General features: G+C 34.5%; 1 long non-coding RNA gene across 1 annotated transcript in view; it reads right to left on the reverse strand.

The window, feature by feature from the left end:
- Positions 1-27,500, reverse strand: part of LOC136847861 (uncharacterized) — a 558,451-nt gene that overhangs the window by 259,456 nt on the left and 271,495 nt on the right. The window contains exon 4 of the long non-coding RNA XR_010855874.1: positions 25,782-25,912. This is a non-coding gene — a long non-coding RNA (uncharacterized lncRNA). The remainder of the gene's footprint in view (positions 1-25,781; positions 25,913-27,500) is intronic.

Consider the following 27,500-nt stretch of genomic DNA (forward strand, 5'->3'; position numbering starts at 1 on the left):
AGAGAGAGAGAGAGAATGTAATATTAAGGGGAGAGAGACGCACTGAGAAAAATCAAAAGAGAGAGAGAGAGAGAGAGAGAGAGAGAGAGAGAGAGAGAGAGAGATAATATTAAGGGGAGCGAGACAAACTAAGAGACACCCACTAAGAGAAATATCAAGAGAGAGAGAGAGAGAGAGAGAGAGAGAGAGAGAGAGAGAGAGAGAGAGAGAGAGAGAGAGAGAGAGACGTACCTGTGATCAACCTTTCTTCACAGGTGCTAATCACCTGTCATGACAGATAAAAAATAAAAATCTGTTTTAGCTAAAAATAAATCTAATTCAAACATAATGTTAAAAAAAAAAACTACAACTACAAACGACCTTACAAAAACGGACGATCCATTCGCGCAAAAAAAACCAAAAGAGAGAGAGAGAGAGAGAGAGAGAGAGAGAGAGAGAGAGAGAGAGAGAGAGAGAGAAGCGATACATCAAGCGGGCAGCAGCGGTTGTGTGATGATGCATTGATGAGCGAGTGTTAAATGTCCGGCCCGATGACAAATGGCAAAATTAATTATTTGGTTTCCACGTTATCTTAATCATCCATTCATCCTGTGGCGACACTGAACAGTATTGCTTTGACAAGGAAGACGATTTATGGCCTGTAAACGAGAAGGCGTTTTTACAGTACTCCACTCACTCTCTCCTCTGGCTCTTGGATGTGAAGAGGGGGGAGAGAGATAGAGAGAGAGAGGGGGGGAGGGAGATAGATAAAGAAAGAGAGAGAGAGAGAGGGGAGGGAGTGAGGGAGAAAGAAATGAGGGTCTTGAAAGAGAGAGAGAGAGAGAGAGAGAGAGAGAGAGAGAGGTGAGGGGTATTGGATAAAGAGGGGGAGGGAGTGAGGGAGAAAGAGGTGAGGGGTCTTGGATAAAGAGGGGGAGGGAGATAGATAGAGAGTGAGGGGAGAGAGAGGGAGGGATTAAGAGGTGAGGGGTCTGGATAAAGAGGAGAAGAGAGAGAGAGAGAGAGAGAGAGAGAGAGAGAGAGAGAGAGAGAGGAGAGAGAGGTGAAGGGTCTTGGATAAGAGAGATAGGGAGGAAGAGGTGAGGGGTCTTGGATAAAGAGGGGGAAGGAGATAGAGAGAGAGGGGGGAGGGAGGAATGGTGGGAGAGATAAAGAGGTGATGGGTCTTACATAAAGAGGGGGAGGTGAATATATAGACAGAGAGAGAGAGAGAGAGAGAGAGAGAGAGAGAGAGAGAGAGAGAGAGAGAGAGAGAGAGAGAGAGAGGAGGAGAGGGGGAAGGGAGGGGTGAAGGGTCTTGGACAGACAAGATGAAGGGTAGGGAGCAAACAGAGAGAGAGAGAGAGAGAGAGAGAGAGAGAGAGAGAGAGAGAGAGAGAGAGAGAGAGAGAGAGAGGACTGCAGGAGGTTGAAAGCATTTACTCCTGACGGAGGCCATCAGTCACCAGATTTCTATTAGGGCGTCAGGCCCTTAGAGAAATGTGCATTGGGTATGTCAGGTGCTTTACAAACACGCAGAAGGGATCAGATTTCTTTTGGGGCAGAAGAAGAAGAAGAAGAAGAAGAAGAAGAGAAGAAGAAGGAGTTTTTAAGACGCAAATTATGCAGGACACGTTTTTCGTGTTTTGCAATATGCCAATTCTCTAATGAGTTCCTCGCAATCCTTCATGGCAGGATGGCAAAATGGGGAACGACCCAGGATTATGTACACGGAAATGACTTGGGATTATGTACACGGTTAATGTTATCTGTCTGCGGTTTTACCTTTCAGAGGCGACCAGACAGAATATAATATCCTCTCTCTTCTTTTTCCTCGCGTTTCAGACACGTATGCGCTCTTATGTTTGTACAGATTATATATATATATATATATATATATATATATATATATATATATATATATATATATATATATATATATATATATATATATATATATATATATATAATATTATTTATAAAGTATAGCTTTAAGTCTGTCAAGGAATTTCCTTGCAACATTCGTAATCCAAGACTTCGTCAAATAACGCGAATATTTTTAAAAGGAATTTAAAGTACTTGAAAGAGTTGAGAGATCAAAGCGTTTTAAACCTTCACGAAACTACTAATCAATTTTTACAATAATCAACACATCTAAGAAGCGAGATTTAAAGGTAACTCATAATCCCTTTTTCAAATCCGAAATTTATAACTGGAGTCATATGAAGGGTTCTGTAGAACTTACACACATGAATCTACTGACGAGAACTGGGTGATTCTTAAACAGGTCTAGAGACTTCTACTATGAAGCTTTGCCACTTATTTGCATGTGAGTTCTTCGGTAGAGGGTCGATATATATTATTATGAGACCTTTGGGTCTTCTGCTCTAAGATCTGGGCAGCTAATTTTCATACTTCTGAAGAAGTAGAATTTGTGGCTTTTCAAGTTCTTACATAACCAGACCACTGGGTCCGTAGAAGCTTTCTAATCAGATACATAAATAATGAAGAAAAATACAGTGATAAAAATATTAGGAAGCTACGTTTAAAAACAGCCTAATCTTGTTGATCTTTACGCCCTTGTGGTCAACTGTAGAACAACAGTACCACACCGAAACATGATGAAACAACAAAGTTTAGTTGCTTCGTTTCCAGGAAATCAAATCACTTTAAATTATAGTCCATGGAATATCTCATATTAATCGCATTGATCTTTACGCCCGTTGTGGTCAACTGTAGAACAACAGTACCACACCGGAACATGATGAAACAACAAAGCTTAGTTGTTTCGTTTCCAGGAAATCAAATCAATTATACTCCATGGAATGTCTCATATCAATCGCATTGATCTTTACGCCCGTTGTGGTCAACTGTAGAACAACAGTACCACACCAGAATATGATGAAACAACAGAGATTAGCTGTTCCCTTGTCAGGAAACCACATCAATTAAATTATAGTCCATGGAATGACTTGTATCAATCGCATTGATCTTAACGCCAGTTGTGGCCAACTGCAGAACAACAGTACCACACCAGAACATGACGAAACAACAAAGTTTAGTTGTTTCATTTCCAGGAAATCAAATCAATTATAGTCCATGGAATGCCTCATATCAATCGCATTGACCTTTAAGCTCGTTGTGGTCAAGTGTAGAACAACAATACCACAGCAAACATAATGAAACAACAAAATTTAGTTGTTTCGTTGCCAGGAAATCAAATCAATTAAATTATAGTCCATGGAATGTCTAAAGTCAATCGCATTTTTCAGAGAACTACAACAACTCAAATTCACGAACTTCTAGCCCAATTAACGGTCGATCAAACATAACAACACAAGTAAAAAATAAACAAAGACAAACAAAAAGAACGAGAGAAACAACGTAAGTCCATCCGCGGGCAAACAAATAAAAATCAATATTCGAAAATGGTGTAAGTGATCGGTGAAGGTCACGGGGGGTCGGGCGCCTCTGATGATTGGATACGGGGTGAGAAAGATAGGAGTGATGGGGAGGGGGTGCCAAAACCCAGGGCATTTAGGGGTAATCCAGTTAAGGGGCGCTGGACTGGGGGAGGGGAGAACTCTAAAGAGGGGGAGGGAGAAAGGGGGTACAAGACTACAAGGGGTTTTATTATTATCATTATTATCATTATATTATGGACCAAAGGGGCTTTGTGGATCAAGGAAATAGGCACACCCAAGATGGATGAGAGAGAGAGAGAGAGAGAGAGAGAGAGAGAGAGAGAGAGAGAGAGAGAGAGAGAGAGAGAGAGAGAGAGTAAAACAAACAAACGTCAACAGAAATGAACCTTCCTTGGTTATGGATGACTTCAAAATACAGACTCATTTCACCAAAACACAAAATAAATATATACGAACAGCAAACAAGAAAATATTTATTGGCTAAGAAAGGTTGAGAGAAATACTAAAGGAGAGAGAGAGAGAGAGAGAGAGAGAGAGAGAGAGAGAGAGAGAGAGAGAGAATGAGAGAATGTAACAGATTAACAAAAGGGAATAAGAGGGGTACAAACAAGGTGTCTATGAGGACGAGGTTGAGAGAGAGAGAGAGAGAGAGAGAGAGAGAGAGAGAGAGAGAGAGAGAGAGAGAGAGAGAGAGAGAGAGAATAGAACAGATTGATAAAAGAGAATAAGAGGGATACAAACACGGTGTCCATGAGGACGAGGTTGACAGAGAGAGAGAGAGAGAGAGAGAGAGAGAGAGAGAGAGAGAGAGAGAGAGAGAGAGAGAGAGAGAGAGAGAGAGGGGGTGTGGAGGGAACGAATGATGGATCTGCTGTTAAGTCTGTGTGTATCAATAGACTGAGCGACCGGCCAGGCTACAAAGACTGTGGCGGCTCCACAGGCCTATAGGCCTATACGGGAACAGATGGAAAGCTCGCCTCGTTTAGTGTATATATATATAAAACTGTTCATAACCACATGTTGCTTTGTGTTGATTCTTGATGGATCTCTATCCATTTCCAAAAGCGAAAACGGCTCCGTGCGAACGACAATGGCTATTGAAATATTCGTCGGAAAATTCAGAGTCTTGACAAAAATATTGGAATTTATTTGTCTTTTTTTTTTCCTTTTTCGGAATCTCAGAGTCTGCAAAAAATATTGAAATTTTTTTCCTTTTGCCTTTTTGGAATCTCAGAGTCTGGGAAAAAAATATTGGAATAGATTTTTTTTTTTTTTTTTGCCTTTTTGGAATCTCCAGTCTGGAAAAAAATATTGGAAATTTTTTTTTGCCTTTTTTCAAATCTCAGAGTCTGGAAAACAATATTCTATTTCATTTTTTTTTTTTTTTTTTTTTGAATCTCAGAGCCTGGAAAAAAATTGGAATAGATTTTTTGGGGGGCCTTTTTGGAGTCAGAATCTGGAAAAAATATTGGAATTTATATTTTTGCCTTTTTGGAATCTCACAGTCTGGAAAAATATATTGGAACCGGTTTTTTTTGGCCTTTTGGAATTTCACTATGGAGAAAAAAACTGACTTCTTTTGTGGCATTTTAGTTTCCAGGGAAACAGAATCTACACTCTCCAGATCATGTACAGTGCTTTAACAGGCCTTATTGGGACCCTTTATAACTTTAAGACCCGAAACACTACTTTATATCATAGAAAAATGTACAAAAACACAATTTTCTTTACAAACAATTAAATCCCACAAAATCCCACTGTCTAGGAAAAAATTTGGACTGACTTTTTTTTTTTTTTTTTTGACATTTTAGCTTCCAGGGAACAGAATCTAAATAGTATACTTTATTACTCCAGGCCTTACAACTATGAGACGAAACACTGTTATATAATGAAGAATGAAGTGCAAAAAACAATTTTCTTTACAAATATTTTTGAAAAGCAACTGAGTTGTCGTCACAAAATCCCAGAGCCTGGAAAAAATTTTGAATTTTTTTTTTTTGTATTTTTGGCATTTTAGCTTCCAGGGAAACAGAATCCAGACTATATACTATGTTTTACCAGGCGTTCTTGTAATCCTTTATAACTCTGAGACCCGAAACACTACCTTAAAATATGGAACAATGTACAAAAAATCTTTTCTTTACAAACAATAAAAAAATCAATTGAATTGTAGTCGCAAATCCAAGTGCCTGGAATTTTTTATTTTTGCATTTTTGGAATTTTAGCTTTCCAGGAAAACAGCCTTCAGATTATACCCACTGCTCTACCAGGATACGACTTTGAGAGCTGAAAAATTGTTCTATAATGTAGAATATCCCACAAAAAATATATATTTTTCTTTACAAATGTATAAAAAATTAATTAAACAATTAAAACAAAGTCCAAATTATACCTAAAATCTATTCTAAAATATAAGATACCGTACATAAAAAATTTTTTGTCTACAAAGGAATAAAAAATCCAATTATACAATAAAAGCAGAATCCAAATTATACCTGCATTCTATTCTAAAATATAGGATATCGTAAAAAATCTTATTTCTTTGCAAACAAGTTAAAAAATATCAAATGAAAATTAAAAACTAAATCCAAATTACTTCCTTCTTCAGACTCTTTAGAATAGAATATAGAATAGATTACAGAATTTAGGCCAAAGGCTAAGCACTGCGACCTATGAGGACATTCAGCGCTGAAACGGAAATTGGTAGTAAAAAGTTTGAAAAGTGTAACAGGAGGAAAACCTCAAAGCAGTTGCGCTACGAATCAATTGTAAGGAGAGGGTGGAAAGTAAGATGGAAGAAAGAGAATATGAATGGAGGAACAGTAAAAGGAAAGAAAGAGTTTGCAGCTAGGGGCCGAAGGGACGCTGCAAAGAACCTTAAGTAATGCCTACAGTGCACCGAATGAGGAGCACTGGACGGCACTACCCCCTTACAGGGGTACCATTATGCATGATTTTTATGTTCATGACGAATCATATGCTTGAAATATTTGCATTCCGGTGCAAGAACTTCAGATACGATTGAAATCCAACACAGTGACCAAACTGCTTAATTACAAAGTCACTTCCTCACAGGCAAATTATAACCAAGAATTAATACAGAAATCGTGGTGTTTACATTATTTCAATCTTGAACACCATATTCTTTGGAAGCTTGAATTTCAAATCATGGGACTCTTTGGTGGGCTTGTTTCATATGAATAGAGTTCACCTTCTGAACAACAACAACAATAATAATAATAATAATAATAATAATAATAATAATAATAATAATAATAATAATAATAATAATAATAATAATAATAATTCTTTGGAGGCCTGAATTTCAAGTCAGTGGCCCCTTCGGTGGGCTTGTTCCATATGAATAGAGTTCACCTTCTGAACAACAACAACAACAACAACAACAATAATAATAATAATAATAATAATAATAATAATAATAATAATAATAATAATAATAATAATAATAACGTTAAAGCAATTACGAAAGATTCAATTCTAGTGGCCACAGGCTTTGTCCTTATCAAATACGGGGAAGGAATAAAAAAAACTGGAAAAAACATATTATTTTTACCCAAAGATAATTGGGAAAAAACAACACCAATCAAGGGAACGGACATGTTACAATTTCAGGTTCTCCTCCACCACACAACCCACCCCACCTCAATTCCCTCCCCGCACCCCCACATCAATAATGTGGAATCCATTATCATCTCTGTTTACTTATCGTAATGTATCAGATCAAGATTAGTGTGGCAATTGCTTTAAAAAAATGAATTTGTCTGATTATATTTTTCTTTTTTTGACTAGCATAACGCGTGCCATAATTTTTACACCTTGATTCTCTGCAGGTTGTATAAAAAGTCATATACAGTATATATAAAATATATATATATAAAAATATATATACATATGTATATATATATATATATATATATATATATATATATATATATATATATATATTAATATATATAATATATTAGATAGAAATATATATACACACAGTCACGCGTGGATATTAGAAGAAAATATTCGACACACAGTCACGTGTGATCAGGATCAAACCCAGGTCTTTCAAATGAAAGACCTGGTCTGATCCTGATGAGTCAGAAATTGATGTGGCCTGGTGTTGACAGCGCTCTGGCCTTTCATTTGAAAGACCTGGGTTCTGATCCTGATGTGAGTAAAAAAAAAAAAAAAAAAAAATATATATATATATATATATATATATATATATATATATATATATATATATATATATATATATATATATATATATATATATATATATATATATATATGCTGAAAACAGTTCGAAACACTCGCCATTCCCAAGAGGCAGACCACAGGAAATTACCCAAGAGGTAGAGTAGAGAAGGAAAAAAAAAGAAAAGAAAAAAAAAGAATAAATATCACCAAAGGAGACTCGAGACTGTAATTACGTCATTCTGTTGTAACTGGAATAATTTCTCAATGAAAATTACATTAAAGGAAATGGAGAGATGCAATCGATCATACCTCTGTCCTGGCTTCAGAGGAAAGAAATAATTTGTGGGTTTTTGTAATTATATGAATTATATAAACACGTAATTTTGGTCTGTTATTTGATGAATTATTATTATTAATAGCAAAATATACACAAGTAGTAGTCCTTACTTGATTGATTGAATATAGAATTTACGCCAAAGGCCAAGCACTGGGACCTATGAGGTCATTCAGCGCTGAAATGGAAATTGACAGTAAGAGGTTTAAAGGTTGCACTATGGAACAATTGTTAGGAGGGGGTTGAGGAAAGTAAGATTGAAGAAAGAGAAGACGAAAGGAGGTACAGTAAAAGGAACGAAAGGGGTTGCAGCTAGGGGCCGAAGGCATGCTGCAAAGAACCTTAAGTAATGCCTACACCACTAATAAATTACCGTAAATCGTACAGCGATTCAACATGTTAAATCGGAGTGACAAAATACACATATTATACAGCGATATAATGTGTTAAATCGAAAAGTGACAAAATACACTCAAGATGAAATAATGAGGATACAGTTGCACCAATGGATACAATGACAGAAGGAAAAAGGACTGGTGTGGTTTAATCTGTCAAATATTGAGAACCAATAATATCCGGCGTAAATTCTCTTGAGTTATTTATCGAAAGATTAAATCACATTAAGTCCTATGAAATAAAGGGAATGACAGACAAGATTTGAAAATTAAACAGACTGGAATTGCATACGAAAGTTAGATTATATATAAGTATAATCTCTATAACTATAATGGACATGAATCATGGTATGATTTTTATACACAAGCATTAAGCTACAAATGCCGTTTAATATCCAATTCTCTCTACTAGAAGAAATATATATATATATATATATATATATATATATATATATATATATATATATATATATATATATATATATACACACATTTATGTATATACATTTATATATACACATTTACACATACATATATACATATATATATATATATATATATATATATATATATATATATATATATAATCTAATTTATAAGCCTCTAAGGGAAAAACTCCTCAAACTTATTAACGATAATAATATTTACACTAACAAAAAAAGAAAACTCTAAGACAGGAAGTCCCTCAACCTTTATGAGAGAAAATAAATCCTTTTGTTACGCAAACCAAAAATATAAGTAAATGAGAGAGAGAGAGAGAGAGAGAGAGAGAGAGAGAGAGAGAGAGAGAGAGAGAGAGAGAGAGAATGTTAACGACTCACTTTACGCTTATCTGATAAATAATTGTTTATCCTATATCACCGGAGCTTCTGTAGCGTGACACACAACGAGGAACCTTCATATATATATTAAATTGAGGCGACGTGTTTCTCTTTTGTTTGAGGGGAATAACAACATCCTCTCAAGCGTAAAACATCCCCCCAACCAAAAAAAAAGTTAGATTAAAACATCGTTAAAACATCTGTTTGGGAAATGCCCATAGGATACCCAAAGGATCCTCATAGGATCTTCATGGAATCCTGATAAGCATAAGAAAATCTTAAAGGGAGGAATAAAGACAATATTAATAGCTTCGAAAGCTTGTGTTTGTGTGTCTCTGATATCGAAGGAGGGAGGCTACAGAGAGAGAGAGAGAGAGAAAGAGAGAGAGGGAGAGAAAAGACACTAGGGAGGAGGAGGAGGAGGAGGACAACACCACAAGGGCCTTCGTCAGTTGGCTGCGTTCACCCCCCCTGAGTGATCCATCAGAGGTGACGGGCCACACTTCCCGTGCCCCAACCCAGCAGGCAGGCCTCCTCCTCCTCCTCTTCCTCCTCCTCCTCCTCCTCCTCCTCCTTCCACCGAAAGGATGAGGATGAGGACGCTTTTGGCGATATGGAGTATTACAGTTTTGGGCCGAGCTCGCTCACTCACTCACTGTTCTCGTTTCTTATTTCCAGCTTTGTTTACAATAACTGCTTCCTCTACACACACACACACACACACACACACACACACACACATATATATATATATATATATATATATATATATATATATATATATATATATATATATATATATATATATATATTAAGACGTATCTCGTTCAATGTCCAGTTCACTAAAACTTAGAACAACTTACACCCCAAGGGGAATTATGATTGATAAGTGCCATCTGCCCTGGCCAGGATTGAACTTTGGCCTTTGGTTTAGATACAGTGGTGAACAGTCGACTCTAACCATTGTGTATGTGACAAAATTATATATATATATATATATATATATATATATATATATATATATATATATATATATATATATATATATATATGCAACTGATAGTATATATTCTACTATCCACTCTTTCATTCATCGACGAACTCCGATTTGGATATGTCAACTAAGGGCCTGACCAAAAATATTAAACCACTGAAGGAACCAAATATATAATAATTACATAGCTTAAGAAAGTAAGCCATAACGAAAAACAAACTGTTTCAATACAAAGATATTTCTTCAAATTAAAGACTCTTAGCCAACAAGAATGATACCTTACGATATTCAGTATTTTCATTCGTACATACAAGAGAAAAATAATATTCATCATGAATGACATACACCAACATTTACTCAAACAGGGTCATAGTACGCAAACCTGACCAAAAAAAAATCTTTATTCACACAGGATCATAACACGCAAACTTGCCAAAAAAAATCTTCATTCAAACAGGGTCATAACACGCAAACTTGCCAAAAAAAATCTTCATTCAAACAGGGTCATAACACGCAAACTTGCCAAAAAAAAAAATTTATTCAAACTGGGTCATAACAGCCATAATCGTCCCCCTCCAAAAAAAAAAAAAATCTTACAGAAATGAAGAGCATAAGAAACGGGGAATCATACCAATACTGAATGAGGTTCAAGCCAGACCTAATTTGTTCAATAACAGTCATTGGTCAATGCTTCTGCAATGTTGAATCACTCAAGCAATCACTGATGCAAGCAATGACAAAACTGAAAAATGACAGGGTTAGAACTGCATCATTTTGAAATTATAATCACAAATAATCATAATGTTGGTACTACATGATTCTGATTATTATAATAATAAAACATTGCAAAGTTAGAACTGTAGGATTATATTCAAAAATTACATTTGCAACATTACAAGATACTAAATTCAACACCAAAATACTTATTGACACTGTAGGATTTTGAAACTAATCACCAAAAACTGCATTCTTAATACTGTACGATTATATTCCGAAATTACAGTTGCAACTTTGCAAAATGCTAAATTCAACACAAAAATACATTAAGAATGCCAAGCATTAATTGGATTTTGAATGCTGCTCAAATGCTACACTTGAAAATAATTCAATTTTACCACATCACGCTGGCCCCTTAGTAGTGCATTTGGGGCAGACACCTTTCATTGAAATTTGGAAAAGGAAAACAGCCCCTCTACAACCTACCACCTAAATATTACTAGTCAAGATAATAGTTCCCACATGACGTAAATAATACACCGATATTTATAATGGTAATATTAACAATAATAGTAATAGTAATAATAATATTAGCAATAGTAGTAGCACTAATAGTAACAGTACAAGAAAATAAAGGTGCATCCACACTACAATAAAACATGCCACAAACACTAGTCACCAACTTATCGCATATATTACAAACAGGTTGATAAGTCAACAACCGTAAGTGCAAAGCGAGTCTTTGGCAAAAGCACTGGTTACAACCACCAATAAGTCATTGGCTTGTATTCAACTTGTTTGTGATATGTGTGCGATAAGTTGCCGACGTGTTTACGACATAGCTTGTTGCAGTGTGGACTTACCTTAAAACACAACATAACTAAGGTATATATATATATATATATATATATATATATATATATATATATATATATATATATATATATATATATATATATATATATATATATATATATATATATATATACTGTCTATATCTGGTCGATTTGACCATTTATCATCGTTTTGAAACTAAATGCCAGGTTCGAATCCTGGCCGGACAGATGCACTTATCGATTATATATAATTTCCTTTGAGTATATGCTGTTCCCGAGGTATATACGTGATATTTATGGCTTAATATTTTGTAAGTATAATTATTTCACGCGTGTATGAATGACAAATCTTTATATATGTGTTTTTATATATTTTTTTTTCTTCGTTTTAACATGCTTTTTCCCATTTTATATGGGGGTACACGATGCCTTCTTTTGAAGGCCTTTGATTTTGGTGGGGCAGGCTGTAGCCTGATCGGCTGCCCTGCCTGACATCGCTTAGACCCCAGTAATGAATGTGTACATGTATTGTACCAAATCCCCAGCTCCCTTTCTCCCAGCAGCGAGGAGAACTGGGCAGTTAGGTCGACAGTTCGAGACGTGTGAGGTGTCCATGTTTCTAGATGTTGGAGTGGCTTTGTTTATGTGTGTATTAGTCTGTAACACCCATTTGCTTTCAGCAAACCTATCCGCTGATTACACACGTAATCCCGGGTGTCTACACGATAGCAAAGGGTCCGCCTTCTCTGACCGGTCGGCTGCGGGGATTGAACCTCGCCACAGACTTCTATGAAGTCTGAGGTTGCTGCTCTACCAACCGAGCCATCGAGGCTCCATGTGTTTTATATATATATATATATATATATATATATATATATATATATATATATATATATATATATATATATATATATATATATATATATATATACATATATATATATATAGTATATATATATATAAAGACAAACAGACTATCAAGTATAAAGACAAACAGACTATCAATAAAGGATTGAAAGGCCTCAGAGCACTCCAGTCTTTCTCTTTCCTTCGTGTATTTTGTCTTTATTTATATATTCATCACGTTCCATATTTTCGTGATTCAGTTATATATATCTATATATATACAGCATATATAGATATAACCTAAATATGTTGGTCTGATATATATATATATATATATATATATATATACACACATATATATATATATATATATATATATATATATATATATATTATATATATATATATATATATATATATATATATATATATATGTGTATCAAACCATGTCATATTTAGGTTAACGTGTTTAATTACTAGGAAACGCTAATGCCTTAACATTTTCCAGTACAATTCAACAGTACATATATATAATAAATTATGGAGAGACGAAGTGAAGCTTTTAGCATTATAAAACCAACACGAATGAATACATTACGAAGTTTCCTGACCTACTTAAAACAAAAACAGTACCAATTTAAACTGAATGATTAGGTATGCATGAAGACTGTCACTATCCTAATACAATTCAACTTGTACTTTAATATTTTACTTACATTCTTATTTATTAATTTGTTAATTTGCCTGTTTTTCTAAAGACTGATCTATTTCTGTATTTCCCATTCTGTTACTTCTTTCGAGTGAACACCATAATATTCTTGGGAAGCTTGAGTTTCAAACCAATGGCCCCTGTGGTAGGCTTGTTCCATATGTATAGGGTTCATCTTCTGAATAATAATAATAATAATAATAATAATAATAATAATAATAATAATAATAATAATAATAATGATATTCTTCGGAAGCTTGAGTTTCAAGTAAATGGCCCCTGTGGTAGGCTTGTTCTATATGAATAGGGTTCATCTTCTGAATAATAATAATAATAATAATAATAACACACATAATACACACAACACACACAATAATAACCAAGGCCCTGGCAAAACCTCGAAGTGTCTCTACAACTGATTCTGAAAACAAATATAAAACAGAAAATAAATATAAAAAATTTTAAGGCAACACTACACAAGGAGGAAAACGCTTTTCACACCGGACATGCTAACGATTTGAACAACCTCATTGGCGCATCTTAAAACACGCTAGCTCGTCCGCTCTTAGCCTGGTTAAACAAGCTCTTCGTAGCTGGTTAGCTGGCTAGTAGCTCGCTGATTGCCGGGTGTAAGCAGCAGCGGCGGCGGCGGTGGTGGTGGTGGTGGTTAGCAGGAGGCTAAATGTCTCAACTTGTAAACAATACCCTGGGGTGGTAGGGGTAGTGGAGAGAATATCCACCCGTCCCCCACCCCCGCTTCTCATGGGAGTACGGGCGAACCCATCAATCAATCACCAGCATATTCCAAGTATGCCATCAATCACTGGATATATCCCAGGTATTTCATTCACTCGCGGAAAAGGTGGTGGAGGGCTCACGGGCGTTCTAGGACGCGGCGAGTTGGGAAGGAACCGATGTTTGAAGTGTTGAAAGAAACCCATGATCTTCTAAGCTTATCACAATAACCGCCTCGCCCGGGGAGCGAGTTGGTGCGGCCTGTCCTGAGTGACCAGATGTTTGGGGAGGTGTTGTGGGGGTGAGGTAATGTTTTGGAATTATGTGTAAGTCGCCAGTAATATTAGGGACGGCAGCAGTCGGTTGGGAATCACTTGACACCAAGAGACATTTAAAAGATAGGAAAGGCCACAATAAAATTAATATTTTAAAGCAAATTACGATAAAATTAATATTTGAAAGCAAATTGCGATAAAATTAATATTTGAAAGCAAACTAATGAAAAAAGGTTATTTAAACTCAAATTAGATAAAACGAATATATAAAAGCAAATCACGATAAAATAAATATATTTAAAAGCAAATATGTTTGAGGTGAGTATTTCAAAGGAAATTAGGATAAAATTATTATTTAAAAGCAATTTAGGATAAAATTAATATTTAAAAGCAAATTAGGATAAAATTAATAGAAGCAAATATTTAAAAGCAAATTAGTATAGTATAAAATGAATATTTAAAAGCAATTACAATAAAATGAATCTCCAAAAGTAAATTGGGATAAAATTAATATCAAAGTAAGTTGCGATAAATTAAATATCTAAAAGCAAATTGGGATAAAATCAATATCTAAAAGCAAATTAGGATAAAATCAGTAATTAAAAACAAGTTACGATAAAACCAATGCTTAAAAGCAAATCACGATAAAACCAATAACTAAATGCAAATTAGGATAATACCAATGATTAAAAGCAAATTACGATAAAACCATGATTAAAAAAGAAACTAGGATAATCCCAGTGATTAAAAAGGCAAATTATGATAAAACCAATGATTCAAAAAGCAAGTTACGATAAAACCAATGATTAAAAAAGCAAACTGCGATAAAAAAAAATGATTAAAAAGCAAATTACGATAAAACCAATGATTAAAAGCAAATTACGATAAAAACCAATGATAAAAAAACAAATTACGATAAAAATCAATAATTAAAATCAAATTACGGTAAAACGAACATTTCAAAGCAAATCGCCAACGCCAAAACTAAATAAACCTTTTCGAGTCTTAAGGGTCCCCATAGACGATGCGATCGCCTGATCAGGTCGTCTGAACCGGAAGTAAAATGGAAGACTGCAGTATCTGCAAAAATACAAAACTGAGAAAAATGGTAGATACTCCATTGCCTTACCACTGATTTTGCAGATACTGCAAATGGGACCCCTAAACACTCGTGGAAAGCATTGAAGAATCATTCTGAAACTGCAGTAACTTGTGTATTAGTGTTTCACGAGCCCAATTGCGGAGTCCGTCGGCCTCTCCGACCAGTTCGCAACCTGCCGCGTTGCCAGGTTCGTGGCTTCCGTTTTAGTTCAGGTGGCCCGAAGCCTCCACGTCTATGGCGAGGTCTCAGGACTATACTTCAGTTTCAACTAGACGCTGCAAAAGGAAACACGGCAGCTACGTCGGCAGATCCCGATAACGAAAAGCGAAATGAGGTTTATGATGACGTAGTTGTAAAATCACAGGAGAAGGATGATTTTATATATATATATATATAATCTGAAGTAAATCCGAATGTCTATGGACAACGCGGATACCGGAGTTAGAACGGAACCTGATCCACCGATCGTATTGTCTAATGGGGGGCCTTTACATGAAAACCGAACAATCAATCAACTACTCCCTTTCCCCACTGGTCAAAACGAACATCGTCCCTGAGAAACCTTTAAATTTTCTCCTTAATATAAAAAAAAAACATATTTTCAGACTTAGCTTCTTCCAGCTGACGGTAGAATTGGATCCACGTGGTTTCGCGAAAAATTTCTCGTAAACCAAATCGACGTTCTTCGCGACTATATGCGAAACGAACACTCGAGATTGACATATTCAGTTTCACAGGAAAGCGCGCTATACCGCTATATATAAGAATCAGTTCAATCAGCACGAGAACCGTGAGAAACGGAGGAGCTGGACGCACAGCACCGCGCAAAACCATCCAGAGTACTGTCATAAACAACTGGACTACCGCTGCTTCTATTCAGCCTTCTTCTTCTTCTTCATGAGGAAGGGCAAAACACAGTCACTTATTTCTGGAAAGACTTGGCCTCTCTCCTTTCATATCTAAAAGGTGCACCCGCAGAGAAGGTAGTGCTGTCAGTGTACCTTACGCGATGCACTGTATTCATAAGGTTCTTCGCGGTGTCCTTTCGGCCCTTAGCTGCAACCCTTTTCAATCTTTTAATTGCATTTCTGTCCACATTCTCTTTCCTCCATCTTGCTTTCCACGCTCTCCTAACAACTGTTTCAACATATTTTCCAGTACTTCAGTGTCTGTGGTTGATTTATGAAGTTTCGGCTTTATAAAGCCAAGCGCTGGGGCACTTTCAGACATTCGGCGCTTAAGACAACGAAAGCTAGATCTAGAGAATACAATTCTCTAGTCCTTGGGGAAAAGAGTTGGAGTGGTTGGACAGCGAGATGGAAGAAAGGAAGCAGAAATGAAGGTATAGTAAAAGGTTAGAAAGTGGTTGCAGCTAGGAGTCAAAGGAACGCTGCAAACAACCTGAAGTCTATCCACAGTGTACTGGCGGCACTACCCTGCTCAAGAGAACTTATCGATTTGGCAAGTGTTTGTGGCGAGAATAATATCTGCCTGTCTTTCTATGTACTTGTATGTATGTATGTATATACATACATACAATATACACACACACATATATATACATATATATATATATATATATATATATATATATATATATATATATATATATATATATATATATATATATATATAATTTACATAAACAAATTCTTTGAAAATTGCCTGATACAGGAAAACACGTACAAAATAGTTTTTCAATAATTAAGATCTATCTGATAAACAATTTTTTAAATACATAGGCCACTTGAAATGAACTTTACGCGAAAGAATAAGCGTATATAGTTGCCCCTATAAAACAAATTGGTTATATAGTTGCCATACAGCCCCCTATAAGTTAATTTGTGACTCAATATTCAAACGAACATAAAATATATCTACATGTTTAGCACATTTGCGAACTACAAATTATTTGACGGGGTTGCAACAACACCTGTCTTTTAAATCCTTTCATTTCAACTTTACTTTTGACTGAGGCAGATTTATCATCCCTTACGAGCTGCATTCCTATTCAATACATTAATAATAATAATAATAATAATAATAATAATAATAATAATAATAATAATAATAATAATAATAATAATAATAATAATAACCCTAGCGTCAAAACGAGCTATGAATAAATTCGATACATTAATAATAATAATAATAATAATAATAATAATAATAATAATAATAATAATAATAATAATAATAATAATAATAATAGCCCTAGCGTCAATGCGAGCTATGAATAAATTTAATACAACAACAGCAATAATAATAATAATAATAATAATAATAATAATAATAATAATAATAATAATAATAATAATAATATATTTTCAGCTCATGGTCATATAAAATGCGCATATAAAATGGAGTCGGCGCAAAATAAAATCAAAATAAAATGAAGAGGTATATTACTACTACTACTACTACTACTACTACTACTACTACTACTAATAATAATAATAATAATAATAATAATAATAATAATAATAACATACACATAATTGCAGCGCTGGGTTTAGCTAACGCTACTAAATAGCGCTCACGTCAAATTAGACAACAAAGAAGTTGCATTAATAAAATCCGTTGCAAATAAAGTAAAAAAAATAAGCCACTAATGAGAAAAATAATTAATAAAAATAATAATACTTATTGAGAAATAACATGATACATGCCATAGGGGAAGTAAGGAAAAATGCTTGTATAGTTATTTAATAACCGAAATTACATCTGAGGACCTGATCCTATAAAAACAATAATATTAACGAAAAAAAATCCCACAAAATAATAATAATAACGAAAGAAAGGTGAAAGGCGAAGAAATCATCTAAACACGCACTTCAATAAACACTTGGAACATAGACACGGGCTGGCGCGCGCGCGCGCTCTAATCGGACCGGATCACCAATATAAACAGACTAACAAAAGACATCAACCCTCTCCTATCTCAAGCTGGCTTTTTGCCCCTTTCCACCCCTCCCCTATCTCCTCCCCCTCCTAAATCCCTCTCCCCTCACCTTTCTCCCTGCATAGGCCGAGTGCACGAGGCCGGTTCCAAGTAATCATTATTGACATTATAATAGTGATGGATTGAGAGGGCTGGCTAAAATACGCCCCGAAGGACCTCTTAACTTCAGATATACCTGGCAGATCAGGGAGAGAGGGAGGGAGGGAGGGGGAGGAAGAGGAATGGGAGGTTGGTGATTGGGGGGGTGGGGAGTAGGGGGTAGGGAGGGGGGAGATTCGATTTATACGGAGATATGTCCCGAGATATACATCGATACACATGAAGCAACCTCTTACTAATGACAGGAAGATGGAGCCAATTTTATTCATTGGGGGATGATGGGGGTATTAGATATCATATGGCGTTCCAGTCAGATTTTTTTGTTTTTGTTTTTGTTTACGATAAATGCCCTTCAAATGCCTATCTGGGTGTATGTCTCTATATGTATATAGGACGTAAATAAATAAATCCTTGAAGTGCCTTTTTGGGTGTATACATCTACAGTATATGTATACAGCATGGAAACAAATAAATCGTTCAAATGCCTATCTGGGTGTATGTATCCACACTTATATGGCATGTAAACAAATAATGCTTGACAATAATTTTTTAGGCAACAGTGAATTCCTTTTACATTGGGTATATACTATAAAACCCAATTCAAAAAGGCGATAGTTTTCAACTCAAGAAACATCATGGATATGTCAGATTCACTAAACGATGATTTTGAAAGGCATACATATACACACAAACAAACACATAAATATATATATATATATATATATATATATATATATATATATATATATATATATATTATATATATGTGTGTGTGTGTGTGTGTGTGTATATGTATATATGCTAAAACCACTTTTTTTAAAGGAGGGTGCCAACCAAGTTTATCGCATAATTACAAAATTTAATGTACGAGCTACAAATGCGAGAGACAAAATGTCAGAATTTGCCTCACATTACACACACACACTATTGAGCAAATTAAACAAATACTTACAATAAAGTGATTTTTATAGCACACCTGTCATACTGCATCGTATAAAATGATCATTATCAATAAAATGCTGACACTCAACCGCAGTTACATGCACAGCTAAAGTGAGTGAGAGTACCAGATTACGCAAACTGTAAGTTATAACTGCTGAACGTTTTAAAAATACCCTAATATATTAAGCAGGCTGAGCTGGACGCAGTTATGGCAGGACTAAATTTCAAGGTCACCAGAAATGTAAACATTTTGCAGGCCTCAAGACATGGCCCTGAAGAGTACCAGAATTGCTCATAGCTAGTAGCTAAAGAAGATGAAGTGTTGAGCACCGAAAACCTAATAAGTAGACCTTTGGGGCTAATGACCAGAAGGTGTTTAAACACACGAGATGTGGTTAAGACGCATCAGGAGACAAATATATACATTGCATAAGAATCTCATCCACTCATCCGGCTTGTCGTAATCAGTAAACCAAGAGTGAATTCTTCTTCTTGGAATGGAATGGGATATGAAATTTAGGTTACAGTGGGACCTATGAGGTCATACACCGCTGAAAGGGAGATTGACAGTAAAGATGATTTAAGAGACATAATAACAGGAGGAAAACCTCGTAGTTACAATACGAAACAATCGTTAGGAGAGGACTGAGCAAAGTTAGATGGAAGAAAGAGAATACGAACGGAGGTACAGCAAGATGGAATATGGCTCCTAAAAGAAAGTTATTGTATATTTTCACCATTTAGGTACTTACTGTATTCAACTTAACAGCCTCTCATACACGCAAACGCTCGCGAAAATCGATAGCACATTTTCAAAATGGCTGCTATTCAGCAACATCTGCTGCTTAGCGACTTTTGTTATTTAGCAACTTTTGTTGTTTAGCAACTTTTGTTATTTAGCATCATACCAATAATGAAGAACTCAACACCTAAGTTGAAGTCTTGTTTGTCTGTATTATAATAACAATAATAATAATAATAATGATGATGATGATGATGATGATGATGATGATGATGATGATGATATGATATTATTATTATTATTATTATTATTATTATTATTATTATTATTATCATCATCTGTTTAAGTATTCGGAGAGTAACAGATGAACTTTTTATACCTATCGTTGTCTTTCCAAACAAATCTGTTAGAGGATATTAAACGAACACGACCTGCCCTCTCTCTCTCTCTCTCTCTCTCTCTCTCTCTCTCTCTCTCTCTCTCTCTCTCTCTCTCTCTCGTTAGCCAACGACTCTCATTCACCTCCAAAGCCTTCAATACCAACGACCTCTCGATCCGCCATTCCTCCCAAATCTCTTCTCTCGAGGAACCCACTCGCAGAGGCATGGAAGAAGAGGGAGGAGGAGGAGGAAGAAGAGGGAGGGGGAGGAGGAGGAGGAGGCCGCTTTCCGGAGTCCCACCGCCCGCCACAGACCCTGTGAAGAGATGCAGGTGTTGGGGGGGCCACTCCGCTAACCTCCTGCGGCCGCAAATCCTAGGGGCCTCGTCACGGAAACTTTCGATCTGCTACTTTCCTGAGCTCGGGTGAGTCACGCCTCAACCTCTCTCTCTCTCTCTCTCTCTCTCTCTCTCTCTCTCTCTTACCTGCCAAAGGATCCGATTCTGCTGTAACGGGTGGCGTGGCGCCGTCGGAGAACTTGTGTGTGTGTGTGTGTGAGAGAGAGAGAGAGAGAGAGAGAGAGAGAGAGAGAGAGAGAGAGAGAGAGAGAGAGAGAGAGAGAGAGAATGTCTTATTTGTTTAATATTATCTAATAGATTTATTTCTGGATAATGGTAATTCATGAACCTTTGTGAGAGAGAGAGAGAGAGAGAGAGAGAGAGAGAGAGAGAGAGAGAGAGAGAGAGAGAGAGAGAGAGAGAGAGAGAGAGAGATCTTATTTGTTCAAGTATTCCCTAACAGGTTTATTTCTGGGTAATGGTAATTCATGAACTTGTGTGTATGTGTGTGAGAGAGAGAGAGAGAGAGAGAGAGAGAGAGAGAGAGAGTTTAATATTTCTCTACTAGATTTATTTATTGATAAAATAAGAGAGAGAGAGAGAGAGAGAGGAGAGAGAGAGAGAGAGAGAGAGAGAGAGAGAGAGAGAGAGAGAGAGAGAGGTACATTTATTTTAATATTCAGATTTACTAGTAATCATTTGGCAGCCAGGATTCCATTGATCAAAAATTAGGATCGTACAGCTATTATGAAAACTTATTTGTGCTTTAGATTCTATTATTATTATTATTATTATTATTATTATTATTATTATTATTATTATTATGTATTATTATTATTATTATTATTATCATTATTATTATTATTATTATTATTATTATTATTATTTCGGTAGATGAAACCTATTCACACAGAACAAGCACACCTCCCACCGCAGCAGACGCTCCCAACACTGCAGCAGTAACTGATCATGATACAGACCCAGTGATTTTTCATCCCCCTGGGGGAGACGCGAACCACCGCCCCCGCGACATCTGAGTGGGATGCCACGACACTAACCACTATACCAGAGGACCAGCTAATAATACAAATCGCTTAGGATGAGCCAATGGAAATTTTGCATTTTTGAAAATGAGATTCCTTCTCATTTGCATAATTCGCATAATTCCTTATCTGACACATTTCTCTCCTTGTGTGTAAACAACTGCACAACTCATTTAACGGCTCATTTATTTAGTTGCTTATTTGTTTATTTTTATTTTTTAGCATTTATTTATATATTTATTTATTTATTTACTTATCTGTCTGTCTGTCAGATTTTTATTTATTTATTTCTTATTAATTTAATTATTCATTCACCCATTTATTCACTCATTCACTCATTCATTCACTCATTTTTTATTCATTTATTTATTTATTTAGCTGTCAATCTATTAATCTCTATCAGTCTACCTATCTATCTATCTATCAGATTTTTTATCTATTGATTTTTTATTTGATTAATTATTTATTCATTCACTCATTCACTCACTCACTCACTCACTCACTCACTCACTCATTCATTCACCAACTCACTCCCTCAATCACTCATTCATCCACTCATTTATCCACTCATTCAATCACTCACTCACTCACTCATTCATTCATTCACTCACTCATTCATTCATTTATCTATTAATTTTCTGTTAAAGCCCAAACTGACTAAACTTTAACTTTGAATACGCTTCTACCAATAGCTACGTTTTGCTGTCCGCCCTCAGATCTTAAAAACTACTGAGGCTAGAGGGCTGCAAATTGGTATGTTGATCATCCACCTCCAGTCATCAAACATACCAAATTGCAGGCCTCTAGCCTCAGTAGTTTTTATTTTATTTGAGGTTACAGTTAGCCATAGTCATGCGCCTGGCAACGATATAGGCCACGCCACCACCAGGCCGTGGTTAAAAGTTTCACGGGCCGCGGTTCGTACAGCATTATACCAAGACCAACGAAAGATAGATCTATTTTCGGTGGCCTTGATTATACGGTGTACAGAAAACTCGATTGCACCGGAGAAACTTCGGCGCATTTTTTACTCGCTTTTTATTCAAATCTACATCTAAATACGTGGTAAAATAACGTGAATTTGATAAGATCATATAAAAATTTCTCTAATATTTTCGGCTTCAAATGTTCTACACCATTTATACAGAAAACAATACAATTGCCCCAGACATATTTGCTTGTTGATATTTTTATTTGCTGATGTTTTGGAATAATAATAATAATAATAATAATAATAATAATAATAATAATAATAATAATAATAATAATAACAATAATAATAATAATAGTAGCAGTAGTAATAGATGAATTATTATTGGAAGTCGTAATGGAACTATCATTACCGATAACAATAATATTAATGATAGCAATAACAACAATAATAATAACCTCAATAATAATAATAATAATAATAATAATAATAATAATAATAATAATAATAATAATAATAATAATAATAGGAAGAAGAAAAATCTGCTGATATATAATCATCGATGATGATATTATTGTAATAATGTTGAGATTATTATCGTTGTTACTGCTGTCATTATTATTATCGTTATCAATGATAATACTTCCATTGCTATAGCTAATAATAATAATAATAATAATAATAATAATAATAATAATAATAATAATAATAATACTTCTGAATTAGTATCTTAAGCCTTCCCTGTTATCTCTGTATAAAGGAAAGAAATCTTTGTTGGTATGACGGCAGGCTTACATACGTTATTATTAATATTATTATTATTATTATTATTATTATTATTATTATTATTATTATTATTATTATTATTATTATTATTATTATTATTATTATTATTCATTCATCCCCTTCAAGGTATGATTCCTGAACAGTAAGAATTTAAGCATACTATTTTGGAAAAAAAAATTCTCGCGAATGAGGCAGTGTTTGTAAATAAAATCACATAAATAATAATAATAATAATAATAATAATAATAATAATAATAATAATAATAATAATAATAATAATAATAATAATAATAATAATAATAATAATAAAGTCATTCTCCCCTTCAGGGAATAATCCCTGAAAAGTAAAAATTTAAGTACATTATTTTGGGAAAAAAGATTCTCGCAAATGATGCATAGTTGGTATATAAAATCACATAAATATATTAATAACAATAATAATAATAATAATAATAATAATAATAATAATAATAATTCATTAAATCTCCCCTTCAAGGAATGGTTATATTCCACACAAGAGGCATAGCTCATAATCATTGTTTATGTAAGGAATGAGCTTTTTGCATCACGGTGATTGCCTTAAATATCAGCTTTCTACATCAGAATATCACAGTTTATAATAATAATAATAATAATAATAATAATAATAATAATAATAATAATAATAATAATAATAATAATAATAATAAAAATAGTATTTTCTTTCATCTATACAGAGATTGGGGAATGTTTAAAATGCTATGGTTGTAGCGTCGACAAATATTAATTCAGAAATTACAGTAGCTTTCAGAATATTATTATTATTATTTTGAATTATTATTATTTTGTTATTAATATCGCTACTGTTTATATTTGCGGTATTCATGAGGTTTTCAACAAAAACAGAAATTAACAGCCAAGAGCATGTGTGTATGTGTGTATATGTATATATATATATATATATATATATATATATATATAATCTCTATATAGATGAAAGAAAAAATATAAAACAGTAGCACAACAATAATAATAATAATAATAATAATATTAATTATATGTTATCTCTGAAAGCTATAATTTAAATATTTTATATATAGCATTTTAAACATTTAATCTCTGTATAGATGAAAGAAAATACTATTATTATATTATTATGTTATATAAATAATATATACATACATTTATATATGTATATATAAATATATATATATATATATATATATATATATATATATATATATATATACATATATATATATACATATAATACATACATACATACATGCGTTGTTCACAGACGGACAAACTCAACACATAAACATTGCATCTACCCCTTAAACACAGAACTAAAGTGCACAGTAATCCGAACTTAATTCCCTCTTTTTCTATATATAGCTTACCTTGTACATACAAAGGGAGGATGGGAGGAGAAGGGGGAGGGGGGAGAGGGGGAGGTGGAATGGTAGAAAAAGCCACCCTCCTAAAGCTTAATGTCGGTGATCCATTTTTAATCTAACGTGAAAATTCGCTTGCTGATAACTTACTTATTTTACTCCCTTTTTTTATTTTTTTTTGGGGGGGAGGGGAGGGGGTAACGCGGGGCACCATTATTTGTGTATGTAAACTATTATTACACCGGTACTTTTAATTGTGGATAATTGCCATAATTCGGCAGTTGAGAAGGGTGCGGTTTGCGCTCTCTCTCTCTCTCTCTCTCTCTCTCTCTCTCTCTCTCTCTCTCTCTCTCTCTCTCTCTGAAGCTTCATTATGCTGCAACGACAGACGCTATTAAGCAACAAAGCGACATGTACATGTATGTGTGTGTATATATATATATATGTATGTATGTATACATAAGTATATGTATATATATGTATGTGTATATATATATATATATATATATATATATATACATATATATATATATATATATATATATATATATATATATATATATATATATATATATATATATATATATATATATATGAACGTGCATGTTAATGTATTTATGTTGGCAGCGCGTATTATTTTCACACACTATTTTGTAAAAATCCCAACGTTTGTGTTAAGACAATGCAGGCACACAATATTTCAGTTTCAATAATGAACGTTTTCTATTATCAACGTCTGCCTAAGAGGCATCAAACGTATTCAAGAATAGAAATGTGAAGTACAAAAACAACCACTGACATACCGATTGATAACGCCTTTTTTCGTCGTGGACTCATGACGCTGAAAACTGCCATTTTTTCGTCGAATATTTGTTTCCATCCATGCTTCCCCGTCGCATTTTCCGGAGAAGTAACAGAGTGCCGGGACCTTTCCCTGAAAAAAGAGGGACGCCATATCTTAAAAACTAATCACAGAATTTTCTTGAAAATAATCTCATTATGTTTCCCACACCCAAATTGCTCAAGAGGATCAGGTTAACCTAACCTAACCTCTAGGGGCATGCTTCCAGGTCCCTCGATCTAATGGCTCCCCAAAAGCATATAGGAAATTACCGCGAAATCTGCTCAGTCGCTACCGATATCAGAACACAAATCGTCTTATACTTATTTCCAGTCTTAGACGATCTCTTGCAGACTTGATGAGCGTTCTATTGCAATACGAGGAATGTCGAAAGATATTAAACTAATTCTTCAAAAACAATTATCTTACATTAATTTCTAGTTTTATGTACAAGACCTCTTGCAGATTTGATAAGCGTTCTACTGCAATACGAGGAATGCCGAAAGATATTAAACTAATTCTTCGAAAACAATTAACTGTTAGGATTACCCAAATGCCGCACTGGGAAGAATTGGCGTCAGATAATCAACATCGTTGTTTGAACAAATCTATTTTTCATTGCCTTGACTTTTCAATTACTTTCTCTCCAGTACTCGCCTGAATTTAAAGCTTTAGCCTCAAGTAATCTGGGCGCTATTTCACTAGCCTTGAATATCTTGAATGCACGAGCTGCATTATAAGGAATTTAAAAATGACTAGTGAAGGTCACAGACCTCAAGAATTTGCCGAATTCCCGCAACAAAAAACGACGGTAGACATAAATGTACGAAATAACCTATTAAACAGCTTATGCTTATACGGTAGAGTACAGAATTATTTAAATTATTCAACCAACAAAGAAACTATGAAACACTGTACTCGAAATGGATTAAAAAAATCGCGCTATAAATAATTATAATTTTTTGGCTGAAAGAACATATTTCGAATATTTTCTCTTATTTACTTCACAACCCACTCACCTGCCTTTATGTCATAACGGGCCTTTTCCCAAAGGTGTCCTGTAAGTGTGACAAGGTTTTCAATGGAATCTGAGGCCTGGTGTTGCCTTGTGGACTCGTACCAACCAGCCGAGAAAATTCCGAATGTTATCCAAAATGAATAAACATCCATACCGCAGAGCCGGCAGTTTGTCTTACTATTATGTAACTGCGTTTTAGCTTCAATTTTTAGTGGCTTCTTAGTCAATGATCCACAGGTTATTTTCTGTAACCATTACTGTCACGTCAGTATTTCCGATATTTTCATCTGCTTCACAGAAATTTAAAGTAGGACTATGATATATAGGTAATTACATTTATAATTAATGCTAACAGACCTGTAACTACTGGCGTGTCCATATTTCCGATATTTTCATCTGCTCCACAGAAATTTAAGGCAGATCTATATTATATAGATAATTCGAACTGTAGGAGTGATTGTCATGTCCACATTTCCAATACTTCCACCTGATTCACAGAAATTTAAATCAGAACAATACCCTATCATCTAAAACCATTCTACTCTGAAAAGATGAATCTTAAAGTTTTCCTCAAGCCCTTAAAAAAAATCCAGATTTTCTGTTAATTCTTTCGCTTCGAAGTTTTCCCGAAGCTCTTACAAAAAATCCAGATTTTTTGTCAAT

Source organism: Macrobrachium rosenbergii, chromosome 17 (genome assembly GCF_040412425.1).
Source record: "Macrobrachium rosenbergii isolate ZJJX-2024 chromosome 17, ASM4041242v1, whole genome shotgun sequence".
Classification (NCBI taxonomy): domain Eukaryota; kingdom Metazoa; phylum Arthropoda; class Malacostraca; order Decapoda; family Palaemonidae; genus Macrobrachium; species Macrobrachium rosenbergii.